General features: G+C 43.0%; 1 protein-coding gene across 2 annotated transcripts in view; it reads left to right on the top strand.

The window, feature by feature from the left end:
* Positions 1 to 2975: 2975 nt before the first annotated feature.
* Positions 2976 to 16003, top strand: part of LOC106584173 (guanine nucleotide-binding protein G(I)/G(S)/G(O) subunit gamma-12) — a 76235-nt gene continuing 63207 nt past the window's right edge. Inside the window, exons 1-2 of one of the 2 annotated variants that reach the window (XM_045706082.2) lie at positions 2976 to 3075; positions 3210 to 3249. The gene's annotated coding sequence lies outside the window, so the exon portion shown is untranslated. Of the gene's footprint in view, positions 3250 to 16003 lie in introns of both variants that reach the window. The other variant, XM_014169120.3, reaches the window with a different exon arrangement.

Raw genomic sequence — 16003 nt, 5'->3', positions numbered from 1 at the left:
ATAATCCCCAGCCTGGTGCCAAGGTCCGGCCCCGTCCAGAACTTCCTCCCAGGTCCACTTCTCCCGCCAGTCCAACTCGAAGTCCCTCTGCTCCTTCCTCTGCTGCTTGGTCCATTGTTGGTGGGAGATTCTGTCACGGTTGTCGTCGGTGAAGGAGGACCAAAACGCAGCAGGTATGTGCAGGCTCATCTTGATGTTTATTTGCTTTCAAAATGAACGTACGAAAATAACAACACACGAACGATCAACAAAAACAGTCTGGTAAGGCACAAGGCGAAACACAGAACAATCTCCCACAAAATACAAGACAAACACACCCAACTAATATAGGACTTCCAATCAAAGGCAACACCAAACAGCTGCCTTCAATTGGAAGTCCAACCCCAATTAACTCAACATAGAACCAGACACACTAGACTAAACATAGAAATACCTAAACATAAACCAAAACCCGGAAATACTAAATCAAACACCCTTTTAACAAACACACCACCCCGAACCACATAAAACGAATACCCTCTGCCACGTCCTGACCAAACTACAATACTAATTAACCCTTATACTGGCCAGGACGTGACAATATCGTCCTCCGACGAAGAAATCCCTGACAACTACACTCTCTTCTACCATTGTCTTAAATATATTTAATGGTCTCGTTGCAAAAGCTAAATTGTCGCAAGGGAACTTTTATTTATTTATTTTATTTCACCTTTATTTAACTCGGGTAGCAAAGATTATAGCAAACACCACTGAAACGGAATTGGTGCTCGCTAGCTTTGCAAATTCAGCTATTGTTGGAAGCCAGCCAATATGAAACAAACTATTAAAATTACAAAATGTTGCAGCATATGTTGTGTAAATGGTGAACTCATATAGCTGTCAACTCTTGTCACTGCAATCCGTTTCACATTTGCTAGCTACCTTTTAGATCGAAGCCCAAATAGAATGATAGAGATAAGATGATAGAAGCCCATCTCCTACTGTAAATAATTTACACACTGTGTGTGTGTGTAGCCAGCCAGCCAGCCAGGTAGAAAAATGGCAGAAAAATAAAAAAGACGGACATCAGAGTATTTTTCTCAGTACACCAAAACGCAAAGTAAGAACCCTAGTAGCCTAATATCTCAAAGACTAGTTGATAAGATGTTCATAAGAAAGAAATGAAATTCTAATGGAAATGTTTCACAATGATGTCATTAGGCAGAGCAGGCAACAGATGGCACACAGACAGCAGAGTTGGGGACAGATATGCAGGGACAGACTTGCAGAGACAGGGAGTCTCAGGTAAGTTTGTTGAGTCTTTGTTTGGCAACATTATGAAAGGTTCTCAATTTTTTTAACTTGTAAAATAGGAACATAATTGGAAAATGCCATGGATGCCCCCACTCTCAACTTAAACTGGTGACTGAACTAAGATTTGTTAAAGGCAATGGTATTGCTGTTGTGATTAGTTGTGTAGTTTTGGGTACCGGTAGTTAGGAGTACGGCAAACACCTTATTTCTTTGGTTCCTCAATATACATTTACCATATTACAATGTAGGCTATGTGTTACAGCACTACTTTTGGTGTCCCCCTCAGGAATTGCTCTTGAGAAAAGTTCATGTAATTGTCCCCTCCAAAGTTGATATCAGATTTTCGCCCCTGATTACATATCAAGATTCCTTTTCAATTTGTTAAATACTTTTATGGTGCGTAGTGCTTTTTTGTTTTTACATTTACTGATCATTTCAAAATAATATTTAAATTCTATCTTAAATAATGTGAAGAGGGGTTTGTTCTCTGCCCACTTCATTTTATGGATAAAGAATCTTCCATGAAAGATAAACAAATTAACAATGAAAGTTAAATAAATAATAATAATAATAATAATAAAGGTCTTTACAGGGTAGATTGTATGAATGAGTGTGTATGATACTTCTTTCACCTTATTAGATATACAATATTTACCAGATAACAACGAAACTTTGTTCCAGGTCACTTGTCCTAGGGCTGCATTCCAGTACATTCTAGCAGAGGGAATAGTAACATATTGACATAGTTTACTTATATACATGTTATTACATGTATAGTTTAAAATGTCAATTCCTTCTAGTTGTATTGAGGCTACAAAATCCTCAACAGTTGCACTTGGAGTATTGTTATATTCTCCTAAAAGAAGAATAGCACCATTAGGGACAGCTCTAACAACAATTTGTTCTCATAAATTCTGGATAATCATATAGTTGTCCATCATTATTCAATAATTGTTTAACCCAAATAATGTTGTTGTCAAACCAGTTCTGGAAAAATAAAGACTTGTTTTTGTATACCTATGTGGGGAAAAATTGTGTTTGTACATGAGGTTCCAAGTTAGAAGTACTTGTTTATGAAAGTTTTGCAAGCTTAATAGGGATTTTACCCATATCAAAGTTGCATTTGAGTAAGAATTCTAGACCACCAATCTGTTGGAATATTAAATTAGGGATGATATTCCAAATGCAATCCTTTTTCTTAAATAGTTTTGTATACATTTAATCTTAAATATTATATTAGAGGTTTTAAAACCCAGAGCATTCAACCCTCCCTCGCTTTGGGTGCTACATATTACCGCTTTTCTTAAATAATGAGGTTTATTCCTCCATATGAAGTTAAATAATTTAGAATCAATCATTTTAGTTACTTGACAGAGGAACATCCAAGGCAAGGGAGGTATAAACTAATCTGGACAGACCTTCAGATTTTGTTAAAAGTGCACGTCCAGATATAGAAAGATCTCTTAATAACCAGGAGTTAAATCTCTTTCCAATTGTCTCTACAATAGGAATAGAAGGACTTTGAGAGCTGGTGTCAGACTAAACACTGTAGGCTTAGCTATGAGATTGAGCAACAGGCAGGCAGGCAGGCAGGCTCACAGGCAGAGGGCGCCCTGTATATTGAGAAGGAGGGGATGGGAAGAAATGTCACAACTTCAGTCCTCCAGCCAGCGTTCCCACCATTCCATGTATTCAGAGAGAAGGTCGTTCCCCGTCTGTCATCCAGCTGCGCAATTTAGAGAAATGGCGGTAGGCGTAAAGGCGACGGAGTCGGTCATAACGGTAGGTTTAGGTTGACTGAAAAATAATTAATTACTTTTTACACAAGAAAGTCTACACGACGCGATTTTCACGGACTTCAACATACTTTATCGATTCCAAGAAGGCAATGAAAACTGCTTTTTGACAATTTACAGCCCTAGCCCTTTTCCACTTTGCACGGAGTCCATAACACAGGTGAGTGTAGAGCTATCGAGGTGTCAACCAGATTGGTGAGAATAAACAATTCTTATTTTATAGGCGACTACAGCACATGTAACTGAACTTCCACATAATATAGTCGTTATGGATGTGTAGGATTAGGATAGCTATTTTTGTGTTACACAGGCCTAGGGTTTCTCTCACTTTTGCATGATGCCGTTGTCAGTCTTGCCATGGTCAGTTTGTTATTCACATGGGTGTAAGCAAATGTGTAGCGTCAGTGGTTTACTCCAGTAACAACATTGCATTTTGTAAATGTGTTCGTTTTACACTAAAATATAAATGTCTTTAATTGCATTGTAATTTGCCAAAGTGTTTGCCGTTTGGTAGAGAAAATGTTGATGTTATCCTGAATGCTGACGTTTATTGAGGAATATATACCTACATTTCAAAACTTGTCTTGAATACTAACGTTACCGATGATGCTCTTTGATCTAAATCAATGTATTGCCTATCTCTCCCTACCTTACGGGTGATTCCTCACTAAACAAGAACAAAACAGGACCATGATATTTTTGGTATTTTCACGAAATGTTATCAATATACAGTTCCTTTTGGAGGAAGGATTGTTGACATATATTTCACTTTTCTATCTTAAAGCATAATTGAGAAATAATTAATTGAAGTTGGTATATTTGTGACATTTTGGCCTCACACAGGCATCCTTTGAGACTCTATAATGTTACATCTGTAGGTGATACAAAGCTGTCATATGATGCTTAACTGTAAAACTGAATGACACCCCCTGACTTATTCCACATTTTGTTGTTACAGCCTGAATTCAAAATGGATTAAATATGTTTTTTTTTACTCATCCATCTACACACAATACCCCATTATGGCAAAGTGAAAACACGTTTTTGTAAATGTATTGAAAATGAAATATAGATATCTATTTTAAATAAGTATTCACACCCCTGACTCACTTTAGAAGCACCTTTCACACTGATTACAGCTGTGAGTGTTAATCGAATTGTATTTGTCACGTGCCGAATTCAACAGTGAAATGCTTACTTACAAGCCCTGTAACACTTTTTTTTTCTTGAAACTACACTGTAAACAATTGAAAATAAAAGTAACAAATAATTCAACAGCACCAGTAAAATAAGAATAGCTACAGTGGGGGAAAAAACTAATTGATCCCCTGCTGATTTTGTATGTTTGCCCACTGATAAAGAAAGGATCAGTCTATAATTTTAATGGTAGGTTTATTTGAACAGTGAGAGACAGAATAACAACAAAAATATCCAGAAAAACGCATGTCAAAAATGTTATAAATTGATTTGCATTTTAATGAGGGAAATAAGTATTTGACCCCCTCTCAATCAGAAAGATTTCTGGCTCCCAGGTGTCTTTTATACAGGTAACGAGCTGAGATTAGGGGCTCACTCTTAAAGGGAATGCTCCTAAACGCAGCTTGTTACCTGTAAAAAAGACATGTCCACAGAAGCAATCAATCAATCAGATTCCAAACTCTCCACCATGGCCAAGACCAAAGAGCTCTCCAAGGATGTCAGGGACAAGATTGTAGACCTACACAAGGCTGGAATGGGCTACAAGACCATCGCCAAGCAGCTTGGTGAGAAGGTGACAACATTTGGTGCGAACATTATTCGCAAATGGAAGAAACGCAGAAGAACTGTCAATATCCCTCGGCCTGGGGCTCCATGCAAGATCTCACCTCGTGGGGTTGCAATGATCATGAGAACGGTGAGGAATCAGCCCAGAACTACACGGGAGGATCTTGTCAATGATCTCAAGGCAGCTGGGACCATTGTCACCAAGAAAACAATTGGTAACACACTACACCGTGAAGGACTGAAATCCTGCAGCGCCCGCAAGGTCCCCCTGCTCAAGAATACATATACATGCCCAACTGAAGTTTGCCAATGAACATCTGAATGATTCAGAGGACAACTGGTGAAAGTGTTGTGTTCAGATGAGACCAAAATGGAGCTCTTTGGCATCAACTCAACTCGCCGTGTTTGGAGGAGGAGGAATGCTGCCTATGACCACAAGAACACCATCTCCACCGTCAAAACATGGAGGTGGAAACATTATGCTTTGGGGGTGTTTTTCTGCTAAGGGGACAGGACAACTTCACCGCATCATTTGACAGGGCCATGTACTGTCAAATCTTGGGTGAGAACCTCCTTCCCTCAGCCAGGGCATTGAAAATGGGTCATGGATGGGTATTCCAACATGACAATGACCCAAAACACACGGCCAAGGCAACAAAGGAGTGGCTCAAGAAGAAGCACATTAAGGTCCTGGAGTGGCCTAGCCAGTCTCCAGACTTTAGTCCCATAGACAAAATCCCTCCTGAGATGTGTGCAAACCTGGTGGCCAACTACAAGAAACGTCTGACCTCTGTGATTGCCAACAAGGGTTTTGCCACCAAGTACTAAGTCATGTTTTGCAGAGGGGTCAAATACTCATTTCCCTCATTAAAATCGAAATCATTTTATACAATTTTTGACATGCGTTTTTCTGGATTTTTTTGTTGTTATTCTGTCTCTCACTGTTCATATACACCTACCATTAAAATGATAGACTGATCATTTCTTTGTAAGTGGGCAAACGTACGAAATCAGCAGGGGATCAAATACTTTCCCCCCCCCCAATTTATATACAGGGAGTACTGGTATAGAGTAGCAGCAGTGTAAAAGAGGGTCCTGGGTAGCCCTTTGATTACTTGTTCAGGAGTCTTATGGCTATAGGATAGAAGCATTTTGGACCTTGACTTGGCGCTCCGGTACTGCTTGCCGTACGGTAGCAGAGAGAACAGTCTATCACGTTTGTGGCTGGAGTCTTTGACAATTTTTAGGGCCTTCCTCTGACACTGCCTGGTATAGAGGTCCTGGATGGCAGGAAGCTTGGCCCCAGTGATGTACTGGGCCGTACGCACTACCCCACTGTCTGTAGTGCCTTGTGGTCTGAGGCCAAGAAGTTGCCATATCAGGCATTGATGCAACCAGTCAGGATGCTCTCTATGGTGCAACCGTAGAACCTTTTGAGGATCTGAGGACCCATGCCAAATCTTTTCAGTCTCCTGAGGGGGAATAGGTTTTGTGGTGCCCTCTTCACGACTGTCTTGGTGTGCTTGGACCATGTTAGTTTGTTGATGTGAACACTAAGGAACTTGAAGCGCTCAACCTGCTCCACTACAGCCTCGTCGATGAGAATGGGGGCGTGCTCGGCCCTCCTTTTCCTGTAGTCCACAATCATCTCATTTGTCTTGATCACGTTGAGGGAGAGGTTGTTGTCCTGGCACTTCACGGCTAGGTGTCTGACCTCCTCCCTATAGGCTGTCTCATCGTTGTCGGTGATTAGGCCTACCACTGTTGTGAGCACGCACCTCTGAGGGGCCCCTGTGTTGAGGATCAGTGTGGTGGATGTGTTGTTACCTACCCTTACCACCTGGAGGCAGCCCTTCAGGAAGTCCAGGATCCAGTTGCAGAGGAAGGGGTTTAGCCCGAGGGCATTTAGCTTAGTGATGAGCCAGTTGGTCAATGCATGCTCAGAGTACACGTCCTGGTAATAAGTCTGCCTTGTGAATGTTGACCTGTTTAAAAGTCTTACTCACATTGGCTACGTAGAGAGTGATCACACAGTCGTCCGGAACAGCTGATGCTCTCATGCATGTTTCAGTGCTACTTACCTCTAAGCGAGCATAGCTTTTCTGGTAGGCTAATTTAGCTTTTCTGGTAGGCTTGTGTCACTGGGCAGCTCGTGGCTGTGCTTCTCTTTATAGTCTGTAATAGTTTGCAAGCCCTGCCACATCCGCGAGCATCGGAGCCGGTGTTGTACGATTCAGTCTTAGTCCTGTATTGGCGCTTTGCCAGTTTGATGGTTCGTCAGAGGGCAGAGTCTCGCTCCATGAAAGCGGCAGCTCTACCCTTTAGCTCAGTGCTGATGTTGCCTGTAATCCATGGCTTCTGGTTGGGGTATGTACGTACAGTCACTGTGAGGACAACTTCAGCGATGCACTTATTGATGAAGCCAGTGACTGATGTGGTGTACTCCTCATTGCCATCAGAAGAATCTCGGAACATGTTCCAGTCTATGCTACTAAAACCGTCCTGTAACTTAGCATCTGCTTCATCTGACCAATTTTTTTTTATTGACCAAGTCACTGGTGCTTCCTGCTTTAGTTTTTGCTTGTAAGCAGGAATCAGGAGGATAGAATTATGGTCAGATTTGTCAAATGGAGGGCAAGGGAGAGCTTTGTATGCGTCTCTGTGTGTGGAGTAAAGGTGGTCTAGAGTCGTCGTTGTTCCCCCCCCCGGTTGCACATTTAACATGCTGGTAGAAATTAGATAAAACAGATTTAAGTTTTTCTGCATTAAAGTCTCTGGCCACTAGGAGCACTGCCTCTGGATTAGCATTTTCCTGTTTGCATATGGCCGTATACAGCTCATTGAGTGTGGTATTAGTGCCAGCATCGGTTTGTGGTGGTAAATAGACAGTTACAAAGAATATAGATGAAAACTTTCTCTTGGTAAATAGTGTGGTCTACAGCTTATCATGAGATACTCTACCTCAGGTGCGCAAAACCTCAAGACTTCCTTAGATTTCATGCACCAGCTGTTGTTTACAAATATACATAGACCGCCACCCCTTGTCTTTCCAGAGGCTACTGTTCGATCCTGCCGAAAAAGCGTAAAACCCTCCGGCTGTATGTTATTCATGTCGTCGTTCAGCTACGACTCGGTGAAACATAAGATATTCCAGTTTTTAATGTCCTGTTGGTAGGATATACATGATTGTAGTTCATCTATTTTATTATCCATTGATTGTACCTTGGCAAATAGGACCGATGGTAAAGGGGGATTACCCACTCGTCGTGAGATCCTTACAAGGCACCCAGAACAGTGAAGAGGTGACTCCAGGATGCTGGCCTTCTAGGCAGAGTTCCTCTGTCCAGTGTCTGTGTTCTTTTGCCCATCTTTTATTTTTATTGGCCAGTCTGAGATATGGCTTTTTCTTTGCTATTCTGTCTAGAAGGCCAGTATCCCGTAGTCGCCTCTTCACTGTTGACGTTGAGACTGATGTTTTGCGGGTACTATTTAATGAAGCTGCCAGTTGAGGACTTATGAGGCATCTGTTTCTCAAACTAGACCCTCTAATGTACTTGTCCTCTTGCTCAGTTTTGCACCAGGGCCTCCCACTCCTCTTTCTATTCTGGTTAGAGCCAGTTTGCTCTGTTCTGTGAAGGAATAGTACACAGTGTTGTACGAGATATTAAGTTTCTTGGCAATTTCTTTCATGGAATAGACTTCATTTCTCAGAACAAGAATAGACTGATGAGTTTCAGAAGAAAGTTCTTTGTTTCTGGCCTTTTTGAGCTTGTAATCAAACCCACAAATGCTGATGCTCCAGATACTCAACTAGTCTAAAGATGGCCAGTTTTATTGCTTCTTTAAACAGAACAACAGTTTTCAGCTGTGGTAACATATTTGCAAAAGGGTTTTCTAATGATCAATTAGCCTTTTAAAATTATTCACTTGGATTTGCTAACACAATGTGCCATTGGAACACAGAAGTGATGGTTGCTGATAATGGGCCTATGTAGATATTCCATTAAAAATCAGCCATTTACAGCTACAATAGTCATTTACAACTAACAATGTCTACACTGTATTTCTGATCAACTTGATGTTATTTTAATGGACAAAAATTAGATTTTCTTTTGAAAACAAGAACATTTCTAAGTGACCCCAAACTTTTGAACGGTTGTGTGTGTGTGTAATATATATTTATTTATTTATTTTTATTATTATTATAAAAAAATGTATCTCCCTGATTAAAATGTCCAAAGTCTTGTCACCTTACAGTAATACGTGATTAAAATAAATGGGTGTTGTTGCATCAAACCTGCTGTATCACAGAGGAATGACAAGCAGCTTGCAGGAAGCAACCATGACAGCGTTAAAAGGGACAATCTCACCTTTTCCCCCGGGGGCTCTGGAGCACAGCTCTTTTATCCGGAATGGGACGGAATAGTGACGTCATAGAGAGCGTTGCCTGGACAACTGAGCAGCGTAGATGGAATTAAAACCCTCCATGTCTCTCCTCATCTGTGTCATTGGGTTACCAGGGCGTCTTCCATTAATTCACACCAACAGCAGGAACACACACACACACACACACACACACACACACACACTGGAGTTAGTCAGCAGTAGTGTTTTGTGTTGCTCCCTCCCTCTTTGTGTGTTTCTTGGATCAATGCAAGAGGATGAAAGTTAAGCAGAATGAAAAGAGGAGGCGTGACAATTAGGGCGATTCCATATTTTTGGTATCTGAGATTGTTCTTGCAATTCTCACACGGAAACTTCATTGAGAGTGAGGATGTTTGACATGCTTTTTACGTTTGTAACAAATTATTTTTTGAGAAATTCATAATGAAAGTGGCCATTTTAAGCCGTTTTTAGACCTGTACATGCTTCCTGTAAGAGCCTATCTGATACAGACAACATCTGGGTGCCATTATACTCATTATAGTGTGCTCTGACATTACAGGTCAATAACCAATCACACCCTTCATTTAGGATTGCAGATTCAGCAAATCACCAGCAGAGGGAGTTCCAGCTGAATCCATTTTTCCATTCACTCTGTTAGTACTGCTCATAAAATGTATCCGAATTAGCGGTTAAGAGCATTAGTCTAGTAACCGAAAGGTCGCTGGTTCGAATCTGAGGGAGCAAGGTAGAAAAATCTCCAGTTTTGCCCTTGAGCAAGGCCGTTAACTCCCCCAAAACAACTGCTCCCCTGGCGTCAATGACGTGGACATCAATTAAAGCAGCCCACTGCACCTATCTGATTCAGAAGGGTTGGATGCAGAAGACACATTTCAGTTGAATGCGTTCAGTTGTGCAACTGACTAGGTATTCCCCTTTCCCTTTCCAGTATATTGTTCAAAACAATATGTCCTAAAATGAACAAAATCAAAAAGGGTACTTTTGAGATATTAATATGTTGAATAAATCCCCCAAAAAATCAGAATCAAGACATATTCCATATTTTAGAGAACACTATAAAGAGTACAATGACGCCCGGATGTTGTCTTTATCATGTACAGTTCAGAGATATTAGGTTCTTACAGGAGGCATGTATGGGTTTAAAAAAGGTCTAAAATGGCCCCTTTCATCATGATTTTATCAAATGGTTTGTGATAGAAATGTAAAGAGCATGTGAAATATTTTGGCGCTAAGATAGCATAGAATCGCCCTTTAGTTTAATGAGACCACACACTGAAATTACTGTTGAGGGTAATGTGGGGGAGAGGAGGGGAGGGATGTAGGAGCGGAGAGGAGAAGCAGAAAGAGACTGACTTGGCATGTTCTTGTTCATGTTGGTGTATTATTTTAAGAGATTAGACAAAGGACATGTTTTCCTCCACTACCAGAGCTTTACTGCGATAGCAGTGTACTGTGGGAGAGTGGGACCCTGAGCCATAGTTTGCCATATGTTGGGCTCCCTAGTGGAAACCAGCTGAAAATTGCTTTCTGCTCCTGTGAATTAATGGTTTTTAAAGAGGCTAGTCCACTGGGAGGGGTGTGAGTGGTGAGGAGGGGGTGATGGGAGGAAGTTATTTTTGGAAGCAGACATCAGTATGACGCTGGGCGGTCATGTTTGTGCTTGTGGTTGCCAAATCTCTATGGAATCTGGTACTGTTGTTGGAGTGTCATTCTGTTATGACTGAGTCAATTAATGAGTTTTTCATTATAATTCTAAACATTGCCTCTTTTGTATGCCCAAACCGGTCCAGCCCAATAGTGACAGGTCAGACTGCGTCAATAGCAGCACACGATTCTGTTCACAGCTTCACCCTTTTTAAAGGATTAATTACTTGTACACACAATCGTGTTTGAAACAAATCTAACAGTGTAGGTTCCGTCCCTCTCTTCACCCCAACCTGGGCTCGAACCAGGGACCCTTGCACACGTCAACAACTGACACCCATGAAGCATCATTACCCATCGCGCCACAAAAGCCACGGCCCTTGCAACGCAAGGGGAACAACCACTTCAGGTCTCAGAGCGAGTGACGTCACTGATTGAAACACTATTCGCGCGCACCACCGCTAACTAACTAGCTATTTCACATCAGTTACACAAACACAATTTTCTTTTTTCTTCAGTTCTCCAAAACGAAAACAAACAAGTGTTAGGGCCACACTGTTGACTGCATGCAAAGGTGTGTGTGTGTGTGTGTGTGTGTGTGTGTGTGTGTGTGTGATCTGTGGTCTGCACACTGAAGTGGTGGAGCTTCTGAAACAGAACAGTCCAGTTGTGCAGCCTCATCACTTCCTTGTTGGATTTCCTTGCGTCACTCCCCTGTAGAGGCAGGCAGACATCCTGGTTCCTGCTTAGTGCAGGTAAACCCTGGTTATTCAGGACTGTCTATATGGTGTGTTTTTAATGCACTGTGTGTTGTGAATGCAGGCAAATGGCTGTACTGTAACTGACATTGGCTAGGTCACCTTCAGACAGTACTTGATAGCCTTGTTGTGAACCACAGACAGAGCGGAAGCTGCTGTCACTGCTTTGATGTGATGGGGGTATTTATAGACTCCTCCTGTGTGTCTGTGGTGCTTGTGTGGTATGTCTGTGTGCTTGCGCAAGCTGCCCCACCTCTTCTCTAACTAACATCATCCAGGACCCCTGCCCATTATCAGCCTCAAAACTTCATCCTGTCATGTTTTTTCAAAATGTTAGGCATCAACTGACGCTTATGTGAACTGGCCATGCTCCCAGCAAGCTTTGCGGTGCCAATAAGAAAAGATGAGCGTCAACCTATTGAAGCTTATGTCAATATATTGCTGTCAATGGGAAAATATGAGACTCACGGACAGACATGTCTCTCTCTCTCTTCTCTAATCCCCCTATCTCTCTCTTCTCTCGCTCTCCCTCCCTCCCTCTCTCCTTCTCTTTGCTTCCCTCTATCTTTCTCTCTACCTCCTCTTTATCCCCCCTCTTCTCTCTCCCTTCCCCTTCATTCACCTCTTCCACCCTCCTTAAGATATTGAAAAAAATTAAATAAAGATCCGATTATATAAAGTAATCTATAACAGAGTTTTGGTCTGCGACGCTTTATGCTAGAAACAAGCTGTAAAATACCCAGGAAAGACATGACTCCGATGCATATGAGGGTATCACTGTCTGGTTTCCTTGACATTCAGAGGCTAACTTTGCTTGGGAAGTAATCTAATTATGTCCCTATCAATTTATTAAGCTATTCACTTTCTGTAAAATAGATGTTTTAAAGCTAGACAGCTTTTAGGAAAACACTTGTGACCTTTTCTCGTTGGGTTAAGCCACGGAAGACGAGTAGCCAGTAGTTAAAGCTTAATTTCTGATGTGTCGGTAGGCCTACTCTGTCTGGGATAGGAAGGTAGTTCTATCTTTCCCCGCAGTTTGATACCGTGCTTCCTCATCTGACTAAGCACTCTTCTCAGGTCTTCCACTTCTCAAATGTTTCACTGAACATCTTGGAATAGCAGAGAACATCGTCCCGGTATGACGAACAGCAGTCGTCTCTAATGCCCTCTAGAACTCCTTCCATACACCTCTGGAAAGCAGATGGTTGTGTTGGTCAAACCAAAGGGGATGCGGACCCACTCATATAGCGCCCAGGGGGTGCTGAATGTGGTGGCTTGTCTTGAGCTTTCATCCACGAAGACTTCATGGTAAGCGCTGCCTTGGTCTAGTATCGAGAACCATGTATATCCCCCTAGGTTACACAGCAGGTCTTGTATCCGTGGCAACGGATGACGGTCAGGGATGGTCTTGCGATTCAGCTCCCGGAAGTTGACACACAACCGCAGGCTGCTGTCCTTCTTGCGCACGCAGGTCACCGGGGATGAATATGGAGATGTGGATTTCTTGATCCAGCCTCTCTCCAGTAAGTTTTGGATATTATTCTTTCACCTATTTGTATAGAGGTTTTGGAATGGAGTTGTAACTTTTCTGGATATTCGTATGATCCTTTAAATTGAGTTTCAGCTTAAGGTTCGGAATGTAGCTAATATATCCATCTTCCTGTGCGACACATCAGATTCTTCATACGGCATTCTTCTGACTATTTTCTGTTCCTCTTCATGTAGATGTTCTAAGTCAACAGGTGGCTGCCGTTTTTCTCTGGACCGACCCAACTGGTGTGTGACTCTCTATTCTCTTCTCAACATGGTGAAGCTGAGGGGAGCACAGGAAAGCATCACTAGACTGACTCACATGCTTCTTCTGACAGTCTGATGCTGTGATGACAGGTCTGATGCCATCCATCAGCTCTACCCAACCCAGCACTGTTCTCTGAGAGGTAAATGTCATGTTGTGTGGAGTTGGAATCTTTACCACCTTCGGGGCTCCACAGGGCACATCCACAAGGCATGAAAACGGCTCCAAACCTTCTGGGCAATGGCTGTCCATGGCTGGATCGAACATGGCCAGGCTCTGATTCTACATTTCACCTCAGCTATTTGACCTGTAGGAATACTAAGTCCTTTCTTTCCCACTTTTACCAAACAGCTCAGTGACATTTCTTCATGGGTCATCACTTTAAAGGCAGAAACAATGGTTTCAACAGCTTTTTCTTTTATATTCAGGCTCTCACTCAGAAGTGCACTAAGATTGACATCATCAGTCTGTTCACTGTTTTCTCTGACTTCCTCTATGACATTAAAGCCTAGTAGTGGACAGTCTACACAGCTCTGACTAACTAGCATAGGCACATGTATGGCTATTTCCCATGTGTACTACTCAGAAGCTCCAGGAACACTTCAATCCATCCATCAAAGGGGACAGTAGTGCCGTTTGCTGCGGTTACGTAGAGCTGGCCTTCGGTTAACAAAATCTCAAGGGGTTGGATCTCAACACTTGGCAAAGCGTTCTCTACCCAGGCCCTCTCTACAATGCTAACCTATGCCCCAGTGTCTAACAAAATCTCATTTTTGACTCCATTACATACTGTAGGCATGAGACCATACATCTATTCCCAATAAGCTGTGCGACGTGTTTCACCTTGGGTGTCTTAGGCTGAGTGTGTGTTGATGTTCCTGTGTGTTGACGTGTAGCTGGTTTCTCTGTCTTCACACAGGTGATTTGGAGTAGGGACGTTTTGTTTGCAGCGGTCACTGTCTGTCCCTCGCCAGCATCCTGGACCCGTTTCCCGACGTCTGTCTCTTTAGGCAGCCGACAGCTCTGTGTCCTTGTCCACAACGGAAGCAGTGAGGGCAGCTTTGAATTCCCTGCTGGACACAGTCTTGACATTTACCCTTAGTGTGGGCCCTGTCTCGTCGTTGCTCTGGATGGTGGTGAAGAGGCATATCTCTGTGCCTCTCTTGTTGGTGCTCTGGAGGATAGGTGATGGGCATATCCCTGGGCCTCACCTCTTGTCTGACCTCCGGAGGGTTGGGTGATGTGTTCCCCTGGGCTTCACCTGCAGCAGGTTATATTATTTTCTCCAGGTTTTTAGCCAGTGCAGACACTGTCAGCTCCTGGATGGCTGTGCGATTCGCCTTCACTTCACCATCAACCTGAGTGGGGGAAGACTGGTCACAATATTCACTGTCCACTTGTTACTGTGCTGAGTTGACATTTACTGGTCTGTGTCTAGCACTGCAACCTAGATGTGTCTATGAAAAACCCTTGAATGAGTAGTTGTGTCCAAACTTTTGACTGGTACTGTAATTATTCAGACCCTTTACTCAGTACTTTGTTGAAGCACCTTTGGCAGAGGTAACAGCCTTGAGTCTTCTTGGGTATGATGCTACAAGCTTGGCACTCCTGTATTTGGGGAGTTTCTCCCATTTTCTCTCTGCAGATCCCCTCAAGCTCTGTCAGGTTGGATGGGGAGCGTCACTGCACAGCTATTTCCGGGTCTCTCCAGAGATGTTCGATCGGGTTCAAGTCTGGGCTCTGGCTGGGCCACTTAAGGACTTTAAGGGACTTGTCTCGAAGCCACTCCTGTGTTGTCTTGACTGTGTGCTTAGGGTTGTTGTCCTGTTGGAAGGTGAACCTTCGCCCCAGTCCTGAGGTCTTGAGCGCTCTGGAGCAAGTTTTCATCAAGGATCTCTCTGTACTTTGCTCCGTTCATCTTTTCCTCGATCCTGACTAGTCTCCCAGCCACCGAAAAACATCCCCACAGTGTGATGCTGCCACCACCATGCTTCAACGTAGGGATGGTGCCAGGTTTCCAGAAGTGATGCTTTGCATTCAGGCCAAAAGTTCAATCTTGGTTTCATCAGACCAGAGAATCTTGTTTCTCATGGTCTGAGAGTCTTTAGATGCCTTTTGGCAAACTCCAAGTGGGCTGCCATGTGCCTTTCACTGAGGAGTGGCTTTCTGTCTGACCTCTCTACCATAAAGACCTGATTGGTGGAGTGCTGCAGAGATGGTTGTCCTCCTGGAAGGTTCTCCCATCTCCACAGAGGAACTCTGGAGCTCTGTCAGAGTGACCATCGGGTTCGTGCTCACCTCCCCGACCAAGGCCCTTCTCCCTCAATTGCTCAGTTTGGCCAAGCGGCCAGCTCTAGGAAGAGACTTGGTGGTTCCAAACTTCTTCCATTTAAGAATGATGGAGGCCACTGTGTTCTTGGGGACCTTCAATGCTGCAGACATTTCTTTGTACCCTTCCCCAGATCTGTGCCTCGACACAATTCCTTCAACCTCATGTCTTGGTTTTTGCTCTGACGTACTAATAACTGTGGGATCTTATATAGACAGGT

Source organism: Salmo salar, chromosome 23 (assembly GCF_965601325.2).
Source record: "Salmo salar chromosome 23, fSalSal1, whole genome shotgun sequence".
NCBI classification, from domain to species: domain Eukaryota; kingdom Metazoa; phylum Chordata; class Actinopteri; order Salmoniformes; family Salmonidae; genus Salmo; species Salmo salar.
Note: the sequence above shows the minus strand (reverse complement) of the source record. Positions and strands in the feature narration are given on the sequence as shown.